The following is an 11242-nucleotide window of genomic DNA, read 5'->3' as shown; positions in this document are numbered from 1 at the left end:
GTATTGAAATATATATTACTCACATTGCAAGATTGAGACAAGAACAATGTTACTCATATCTCAAAAATATATAAACATGAGTATGATTCAACTGCATGCGAGAGGTCCTAAGACAAAAATGCAACATTTATTCAAGTTAATTGAAGATACAAAATATGTGTGTTGGAATAAAAAACATAAAGACTCATAAGTTTTGAGATGTATTTTTTAGACCCATCCAGATTCAGTGAAGTTGTTGAATTTGCTTAGCAAATACAACTACATAATAAATTAGTAAGTGATAAAAATATGAGTTAAATATATAATTGAATTAATTATAGTATTATTAGCTGTCCATACTTAATAGTATTACAAAACCCAGCACGTCCCATGCCCCTGTTTATTAATTACTAATTATTAGTAATAAATTATTAATTTGCTTATTGAAAATTTTGAAAACTAAATTAGTAGCAAGGTCTAGTATAAAAAATATAGTAGTGATGTTATGAATAACTTGCTCAATGTTGAGTATATATTGTAGAATAAAAAAATTAATTTTAACTTTTTAGTTTTACAAATGACTTTTATAAAACCAAAATATGTTGCATTAAGTGTGAAACTTAGACTAAAAATAGAGCATAATTTATTTATTTTATATATTTTTCTAATAAATTTAATATATATTTTTAACATAAATTTTCAAGAATATCAATATCTTCTTTATCTTGGTTATCAATATAATTTTTTTCCCTTTGATCGATGGATTTTAAACATAATGTTTATAAAAGCATAATACACTCCATACTCATTTCCGGTCAAAAACACCATTAACTCAAAATAAGAAGAAAGTAAGAAAGGTGAACACAAAGTAACAAACCTCAAATAGTAGTATACTAACTATCATAGGTCAAATTGTTCACATTATCTAGCTCATAATACTAGAAATGCTACGTACTTGAATTCCCATGCATGATATATATCGATCTACACTATATATAATTTTAAGTTTTAAATTATTTTAAAATTAATTAAATATAAATAATGACGTGATCACTTTATATAATTGGTTGTTGGATACTATACACAAAGTCTAAAATATGAGAGTGATCACCAATAATATTAATAATAACGTAATCCATTCAAATGCTAAACATGTAAACTAAGAATGAAAGTTACTTATCTGGTACTTTTTGTAGTTGTGTGTGTATTAGTGAATAGTAAGAGGAAAAAAGAAACATAATATTTATACACCATAATTATAGAAAATGTCACTAAATAGTAAACCAAAAAAATTAATGGTAATATTTTAAAGCTAATAAAAATAAAGTAAAGTTGATAAAGAAATTATAAATGAGAGAATCTTACCATTGAGTGACACGCATGATATTTGACTCACACATTCATCTCTTCTTTTCCTCTATAAAATACTTGTGTTAGTCGATGATAGTTCTTCACTCCTCACTCACTCATAATCTCTCTCTCAATATTCATATACTCTTTCTTGTTGTTTTCCTCTTCAATATATATACTCATCTTATTTTTCACAATACACAGTATTACATTCATTACCAAGCCACTATCATAGTTCTTCATCCCTCACTCTATTATAATATTTCTCTCTCAATATTATTATACTTTTGTTTCTTATTCAATATATATGCTCTCTTGCTTCTTTCTGACAAAACACCTTCAATACATGTCATTACTAAAATTTCTTCTCTTTCTCAAAAATATATAGTAAAAGGCTCCATAACATACATACATACATACATACATACATACATACATACATACATACATACATACATACATACATACATACATACATACATACATACATACTAGACGCATCAACTCATACTCCAGGCAAATAGATTATAGTATTAGAGATTCTTATTCCTATTCTAACATTCTCTTTTCTATCTCTTTTCTTTATTTTTTCTGTGGTTATTGATTTGGTGAATCACTACTTACTAATCCTGTAAGACCCATAATTTTAAAGTACCCTTTTTGTATTTTTGGTATATTTTGGATTTTTGGCTCGGAGGCTTTTAAGCCAAAGTTAATAATATTTTGGAGTTTTATTATCAGAAAGGTATTTCGATGCCAATTAGAATTTCTCGTCGATAAATAAATTGAATTTAGCTGCGGAATATACTTTACGGCTAATTTAAGGCGTTTCGGGCGAAACGGTAATTTAATAAATATCTAGGTTTTGAGATATTTGTTAAGTTATATTTATTATATTTATATATGTTTGTTTGGAGGGAAAAAGGAAGGAAAACTAGAAGGAAGGAAAAGGAAAAGAAAATAGTATATAAAGGAAGGAAGGAAAAAGGAAGAAAGGAAAAGCAAAGGAAAGAAATAGAAAGGAAGGAAAACTCAAATTTTCCATCTCCTTCCTCAGTCACGCGAGCTTAAAAACCAAAAATCCATCCTCCTCCATTTTTCGTTTTCGTTGCTTCCTTTTCTTCAAAGCTAGTGACCCAAGGTTGGGTGTGAGTTAGATCAAGGTTTTCGTAACTCCACTCTTCCTCTTTGATCCGAAAACGAAGAAAAACGGTTTTGAGATCCAAACACAAACCCCTCCGTTTCTTCAAGATCCAAGCTTCTTTTCTCGAAGAGATAGAAGGGAAAGTTGCTCACCTCCGTGCTACGGTGCTAGTGCACTAATTTGGAAGCGGCGTTGCGAGCGGAGATTTTACCGGAATTTATCGCGGAACCGGAAACACTCGATAAAGCTAACTTTGAGGTAAGGGCTCCTTCCAAACTTTTAGTTTGCATTAGGGACTTACCTGTAGTCGTGTGAGAAGGAATTTGTTAGGGTTAAATGTATCGATTTGGGGAAAAACGAAACTAGTGCGTTATGGGTAAAAACCTTAGAGTTAAGTTTTGTTTATAGTGATGAATGTTTCGTGGTAAATGAATTTGAATGTCATTGTGTATGATTATGGGTAAATGAAACTTGATGTTTGTTAATTGGTGTGGTTGTTGTGAATTATGGTTTGAATGTGAAAGTATGTTTGAATTTGTTTCTGGGGAATTTGAAAACCATTAGAGTTAAACGAGTATTAAAAATGGGGAATCTTTTAATACCTCGGTTTACTTAATGTGTATTTGAGGAAAATGTTTAAGTTAACTGGGCGTTGAGAATGGGGAATCTCTTAATGTCTCGGTTACTTAACTATCGTTTTTGAAAATCGTTTCGGTAAATGAGTAGTAAGAATGGGGAATCTCTTAATGACTCGTTTACTGACTGTTTTGCGAGAAAATCGTTTAAGTCAAAAGTATATTAAGAATGGGGAATCTCTTAATATGACTGTTTGTTTAAGTCAAAAGTATATTATTTTTTGGTAAAAAAAAATACACATTGTATATTAATTTATTAGCTATTATTAATTCCCCCAAATTTTAAGTATGGACAGTTAATTAAACTATAATTAATTTTATTATATATTTAACTCATATTTTTGTCACTTATTAGTTTATTATGTATTTGTATTTATTAATGAAATTCGACAACTTCACTGAATTTGGATGGGTCCAAAAAATATATCTCAAAATTTATGAGTCTTTTTTTTCTGCTTTTTATTCTAACACACATATTATATATCTTTAATTAACTTGAATAAATGTTACATTTTTGTCCTAGGACCTCTCACATGCAGTCGAATCATACTCCTCTGCTTATATATTTGTGATATATGAGTAACATTGTTCTTGTCTCAGTCTTGCAATGAGAGTAATATGTGCTTTGGTGCAACATTATATTTTGTTAAGTCATCAACATGTTTTTTCTCCTCTCTATCTAAACGTGCAACAAATGTATGTCCTTCCAAAATATTAGACAATGCATAATTTGAGTGCCTTTTTCTTGGTAGTTTTCGCATAAGACAGTCAGGTGATAATAAATAGCTTAATAGAATTAAATAGTGATCAAATAACATATAAATTATTGGAAGTTAAACTAAGCAAAGTTAATATTAAAAGCTAATTGAAATAAATAGCTAATGATTTTTAGTCAATGAATAGTAACAAAAAGAAAAGATAAGAAAATATCAAATATAGTATAGAAATAATTTCTGAATTAAAAATAATACCTCACATTCAGAAGGAAGAGAGAGAAAGACACGACCTACGAGGTAGAGAGTTATACTTACAAATCACTTACAGTTGATGGAAGGAAATGTGGTGTTTTAATTTTAATGATACGTCCTTCACAGTATTCAGTTATTTGATTAGTTAAATTCCTTTTCTAATTTTCTTAGTTTCAAGTTAATTGTTTTCTTTGTCTGCAATCAATATATGTGTATATATATGCTAAGTGCGCCTTTGTAAACAAGTTAGTTGATGGTTTGCATTTTTAACTGAAAATAATATATATATATATATATATATATATATATAGTAGCGTGGTTCTTTCTTTCTTGTTTTGCCAATTTCACAGTTACGAACATAATATATATGAAAGGAAAGCTTGGAGTATAAACATCAAAATACGTCTAATATGTATGTATGGATAAGCTTGTATGAAGGTAGATAGATAGATAGATAGGTAGATAGATAGGTAGATAGATAGGTAGATAGATAGATAGATAGATAGGTAGATAGATAGATAGGTAGATATAGATAGATAGATAGATAGATAGATAGATAGATAGATAGATAGATAGATAGATAGATAGATAGATAGATAGATAGATAGATAGATAGATAGATAGATAGATAGATAGATAGATAGATAGATAGATAGATAGATAGATAGATAGATAGATAGATAGATAGATAGATAGATAGATAGATAGATAGATAGATAGATAGATAGATAGATAGATAGATAGATAGATAGATAGATAGATAGATAGATAGATAGATAGATAGATAGATAGATAGATAGATAGATAGATAGATAGATAGATAGATAGATAGATAGATAGATAGATAGATAGATAGATAGATAGATAGATAGATAGATAGATAGATAGATAGATAGATAGATAGATAGATAGATAGATAGATAGATAGATAGATAGATAGATAGATAGATAGATAGATAGATAGATAGATAGATAGATAGATAGATAGATAGATAGATAGATAGATAGATAGATAGATAGATAGATAGATAGATAGATAGATAGATAGATAGATAGATAGATAGATAGATAGATAGATAGATAGATAGATAGATAGATAGATAGATAGATAGATAGATAGATAGATAGATAGATAGATAGATAGATAGATAGATAGATAGATAGATAGATAGATAGATAGATAGATAGATAGATAGATAGATAGATAGATAGATAGATAGATAGATAGATAGATAGATAGATAGATAGATAGATAGATAGATAGATAGATAGATAGATAGATAGATAGATAGATAGATAGATAGATAGATAGATAGATAGATAGATAGATAGATAGATAGATAGATAGATAGATAGATAGATAGATAGATAGATAGATAGATAGATAGATAGATAGATAGATAGATAGATAGATAGATAGATAGATAGATAGATAGATAGATAGATAGATAGATAGATAGATAGATAGATAGATAGATAGATAGATAGATAGATAGATAGATAGATAGATAGATAGATAGATAGATAGATAGATAGATAGATAGATAGATAGATAGATAGATAGATAGATAGATAGATAGATAGATAGATAGATAGATAGATAGATAGATAGATAGATAGATAGATAGATAGATAGATAGATAGATAGATAGATAGATAGATAGATAGATAGATAGATAGATAGATAGATAGATAGATAGATAGATAGATAGATAGATAGATAGATAGATAGATAGATAGATAGATAGATAGATAGATAGATAGATAGATAGATAGATAGATAGATAGATAGATAGATAGATAGATAGATAGATAGATAGATAGATAGATAGATAGATAGATAGATAGATAGATAGATAGATAGATAGATAGATAGATAGATAGATAGATAGATAGATAGATAGATAGATAGATAGATAGATAGATAGATAGATAGATAGATAGATAGATAGATAGATAGAGCTAGAGAGAGAGAGAGAGAGACAGAGAGAGAGATAGATAGATAGATAGATAGATAGATAGATAGATAGATAGATAGATAGATAGATAGATAGATAGATAGATAGATAGATAGATAGATAGATAGATAGATAGATAGATAGATAGATAGATAGATAGATAGATAGATAGATAGATAGATAGATAGATAGATAGATAGATAGATAGATAGATAGATAGATAGATAGATAGATAGATAGATAGATAGATAGATAGATAGATAGATAGATAGATAGATAGATAGATAGATAGATAGATAGATAGATAGATAGATAGATAGATAGATAGATAGATAGATAGATAGATAGATAGATAGATAGATAGATAGATAGATAGATAGATAGATAGATAGATAGATAGATAGATAGATAGATAGATAGATAGATAGATAGATAGATAGATAGATAGATAGATAGATAGATAGATAGATAGATAGATAGATAGATAGATAGATAGATAGATAGATAGATAGATAGATAGATAGATAGATAGATAGATAGATAGATAGATAGATAGATAGATAGATAGATAGATAGATAGATAGATAGATAGATAGATAGATAGATAGATAGATAGATAGATAGATAGATAGATAGAGCTAGAGAGAGAGAGAGAGAGACAGAGAGAGAGAGAGAGAGAGAGAGAGAGAGATATTATGAGTGAGTGACGGGTGACGAACTATGATCAACTAACACAAGTATTTATAGAGTAAAAGAAGAGATGAATGTGTGAGTCAAATATCATGTATGTCCCATCAATGATAAGATTCTCCCATTTGTTACCATGCTAAGGCATTTCTTTTGTAAAATACATGTTTTTGATGAAGGCAAAGACCAAGGAATGTGTTCAAAGTTACAAAGATAAAAAAGAAGTCAAATAATCAAAGTCAACCATGTTCACACAAACTAGAAGATATATAATGTAAAGATACATGATACAATCTAATATGCTTATATTTCAAATACACATGAGAGCCTTTCATTTTAGTATATGCATCAAAAGGATTTTCAAAGTGTCAAAATATATAAATAATGTTTGAAAATAATATTTTTGGCAAAATACAATGTTGTATCCGATTACAACAAGTTGTAGCCGAATACAGACAAGTCAGTAGCTAAAACTGAACACATGTATTCGACTACGAGATGGTGTAATCGAATACGAGTGCTAAGTCAGAAGCTAAAATTGAACATCTGTATTTGAATACAAGACAATGTATTCGACTACAACTTCGTGTAAATAAATATAAAACAAAGTCAGTGGCCAAATTCAATCATCTGTATTCGAATACAAGAATGTGTATTCGAATACAAGCTTCAAAATTTAAATAAAACTGAACGTTAAAAGGATATGTATTCGAATACACATAAGTTGTAGTCGAATACAACTGGAAACAATGCAATTTTTCAATTCTGAAATGGTTCCGAATCATTGCATTTCTTCAACAAACCTCTAGGAATGATGGCCATTGATTTGAAGTGATGTCTATGGAGTATAAATACCCCATAACATCAGTTTAATCGAAATCAATCCTACTACAAAACCTTGAACAACTTTGAACAATTTTCTGAAATATTCTCAAAGTTATTTTTCATATTTTAAGTACTTGCATTACATTTTTACATCATTGGAAAAGGTTCTCTAGTATACTTGAAATATTATTGGATTGATATCATTGTACAACTTTTATACTCAGTTTCTTAGTCAAGAACATTTGTTATAAAGATAATTGAAATTATTGAAAGTAGTATACTTTCTTTAAGTATTGTAATATAAGATAGTGGTGTGCTATTTTAAGAAGTGTGTTAGAAGTTTGTAGCAGAGATCCTAGGGTGGTATTTGTACATATTCTAACATTAGTGGAAAAGTCTCTTGTGGTGTGCAAGAGGACTGGATGTACCCTTGGTCATAAGGGGAACCAGGATAATATCGTTGTGTTCATTATTTTTCTGCCATTTAACTTTTTCATACATTATCGTAAATCAGAAGAATGGATCACTAAATCTCTAAAAACAAGAAAATTTCTAAACACCTAATTCACCCCCATCTTAGGTGCACTTCTATTCTTACAATTGGCATCAGAGCAGGTTCCAATAATTTATTTCTCGATCCTTATTAATGGCTTTCGCACAACTAGTTTTTAGAGATGGTGGTAGTAGCAATAAACCACCATGCTTCGTTGGGGAACACTATGACTTTTGGAAGATACGCATGCAAGCATATCTTGAGACACAAGGAGATGATATTTGGGATGCAGTAGAAAATAGTCCATATGTTCCAAAAATAATCATCAACAATAAAGAGGAAAGTACTATTTGATAAGAAGTCCAAAAATATGTTACAATCAACACTTGGGATGGATGAATTCTTTCGTGTGTCACATTGCAAAACAACTAAGAAAACTATTAAGGTAAAACATTCCAAACTCAACACATTATCTCAAGAATATGAATTATTTCGAATGCACCCTGGAAAATCCATTTTGGACTTACAAAAAAGATTTTCTCACCTGACCAACCATTTGTTGGCACATGGAAAAATCTTTACTAATGATGAATTAAACCTCAAAGTGTTAAGATCATTAACAAGGGTTTGGCAACCGAAAGTAACAACAATTTCTGAAAAGAAAAGTTTATCAAAGATGTCTCTTTTTGTACTTTTCGAAAAACTTCGAGAACATGAAATCGAACTTGGAAGGTTAGAAAAGAATGAAAGTCAAGAAAAGAAGACCAAGACAATTGCCTTGAAAGCAGAATCAAAAGAACAAATCAATTATGAGAATTCAGATGAAGATGAAAACATAACCTTCCTCGTAAAAAAATTTGGTAAGTTTCTTAAAAACGATAAAACCTTTAAAAGGAAAAGTTTCAGAAAGAAGAATGTTTCCACTTCAAGCCAAAACTTCACTTGCTTTGAGTGTGGAAAGCAATGACACATAAAGGCAGAATGTCCAAACACTATCAAGAAAAATACTCTAAAAAAGAAAGAATTCAAAAAGGCATATATAGCGGGGAGGACAACGAAGTCAGTTTATCTTCGGATTCGGAAAAATGTCGCCTTGATGGCATCACATCAATCTGACGAAGCAAAAGATGTTAGTAATAAAGACTCTCTTCATCATAATGAGACTAATAGTTAATTAATTATTGAATATAACGATGCTCAAAATGCAATTAAAGAACTACTTATGGAATGTAAAAATCTGGTTAAAATAGTATCAACTAAAAAGACACGAATCACATCTCTTCAAGAGAAAATTGATACTATGGAAAAGGATTCTGAGAAATTAAAACAGAATTTTACATGCAATAAGTGTGATTTTCTTTCTTTCAAAATTGTCCAATTAAATAGAGTAATTGAAAGATATGAAAAAGGACAAGTTGAATTGAAAAATGTTTTAAATATGCAAAGATATTCAAATGACAAAAGTGGTCTTGGTTACTCAAAATTTGATAAACCAAGTATAAATAAAACTATATTTTTTAAAGCAACTGACCATTCCAAAGAGAAAGTTATAGTTATGCAAAGAAAGCATCATCTTAAAGATAAAATAATTCAAAAGAGATCTCATATACATACATATAAAAGTAAATATACTTCTATATGTTTTTATTGTGGTGTAAATGGCCACACACCTAATGCTTGTCATTTTAGAAACTTTAGTGTTCCAAATGGGCATTATGTGTGGGTCAAGAAATGTACTAATCCTCAAGGACCCAAAACACTTTGGGTACCTAACAAAACATGATTTTATTTTGTAGGTATCCAAACAAAGTACCTCTATTATGTGGTACTTGGATAGTGGATGCTCAAAATACATGACCGGTGACAAAACAAAATTTTCAGCTCTAACTCTTGAATCAAAAGGTTATATGGTCTATGGAGATAACAACAAGGGAAAATTCTAGGCATTGGAAAAGTTGGTACAACCCCTTCTCCTTCAATTGAAGATGTTTTATATGTTAAGGGTTAAAAACATAATTTGATTAGCATCAGTCAGCTTTGCGACAAAGTATCAAATAAAATTCAGTTTGTTGGTAAGCATTTTAACAAAAATTTTATACTTAATCTTGATGATTTATCCTTAAAAATGAAATGTCTTATGGTAAGTGACAACAATGATGCATGGCTATGGCATAAAAGATGCATATCCATATGGACCATTTAAATAAGTTAGTCATGCATGACCTTGTTGTAGGTTTACCAAAGATGAAATTTATAAAGGATAAATCATGTGATGCTTGTCAAAAGGGTAAGCAAACTAAAGTTTCATTTAAACCAAAAAATATCATATCAACCTCAAGACCACTTCAATTGATACATATGGATTTATTTGGTCCATCAAGAACTAAAAGTCTTGATGGAAATTCATATGGACTAATAATTGTTGATGATTACTCAAGGTTCACTTGGACCTTATATTTGGCACATAAAAATAAAGCTTTTAAAGCATTTAAAAATTATGCCAAACTAGTCTAAAATGAACAAGCAACCAAAATAGTATCAATAAGAAGTGATCATGGTAGAGAATTTCAAAATGCCTCTTTTGTAGAATTTTGTGAAGAAAATGGAATCTTCCATAACTTTTATGCACCAAGAACACCTCAACAAAATGAAGTTGTTGAGAGAAAGAATAGATCATTGGTAGAACTTGCAAGAACCATGTTAAGTGACTTAAGTTTACCAAAATATTTTTGGGCAGATGCTATAAGTATAGCTTGTTATGTATCCAACCGAGTTCTAATTCATCCAATATTAAAGAAGACTCCATATGAACTCTACAAAGGTAGAAAACCCAATATCTCTCACTTTCACATTCTTGGATGCATGTGTTTTGTGCTGAACAATGGTAAGGATAACCTTGGAAAATTCGATGAAAAAGCTGATAAATGTATTATTATTGGTTACTCATTATCTAGTAAAGCTTTTCCAATTTTCAATAAGAGAACTTTGTTAGTCGAAGAATCTATGCATATATCATTTGATGAAACTAACCCCTTGAAAGAGGACAAATTATCTCTTATGATGATGATGACTTTATAAGTAATGATACAAGCAAAGACAATCAAGATGATCAACAAAATCAAGAGAATGAAGTCAGCAATCAACAGCAAGATCAAAATGATAATCTTCCTAAGGAATGGAGAACCCATAGAGATCACCCCATT

The sequence above is a fragment of the Cicer arietinum genome, chromosome 2, assembly GCF_000331145.2.
Source record: "Cicer arietinum cultivar CDC Frontier isolate Library 1 chromosome 2, Cicar.CDCFrontier_v2.0, whole genome shotgun sequence".
Taxonomy (NCBI): Eukaryota; Viridiplantae; Streptophyta; class Magnoliopsida; order Fabales; family Fabaceae; genus Cicer; species Cicer arietinum.
Note: the sequence above shows the minus strand (reverse complement) of the source record.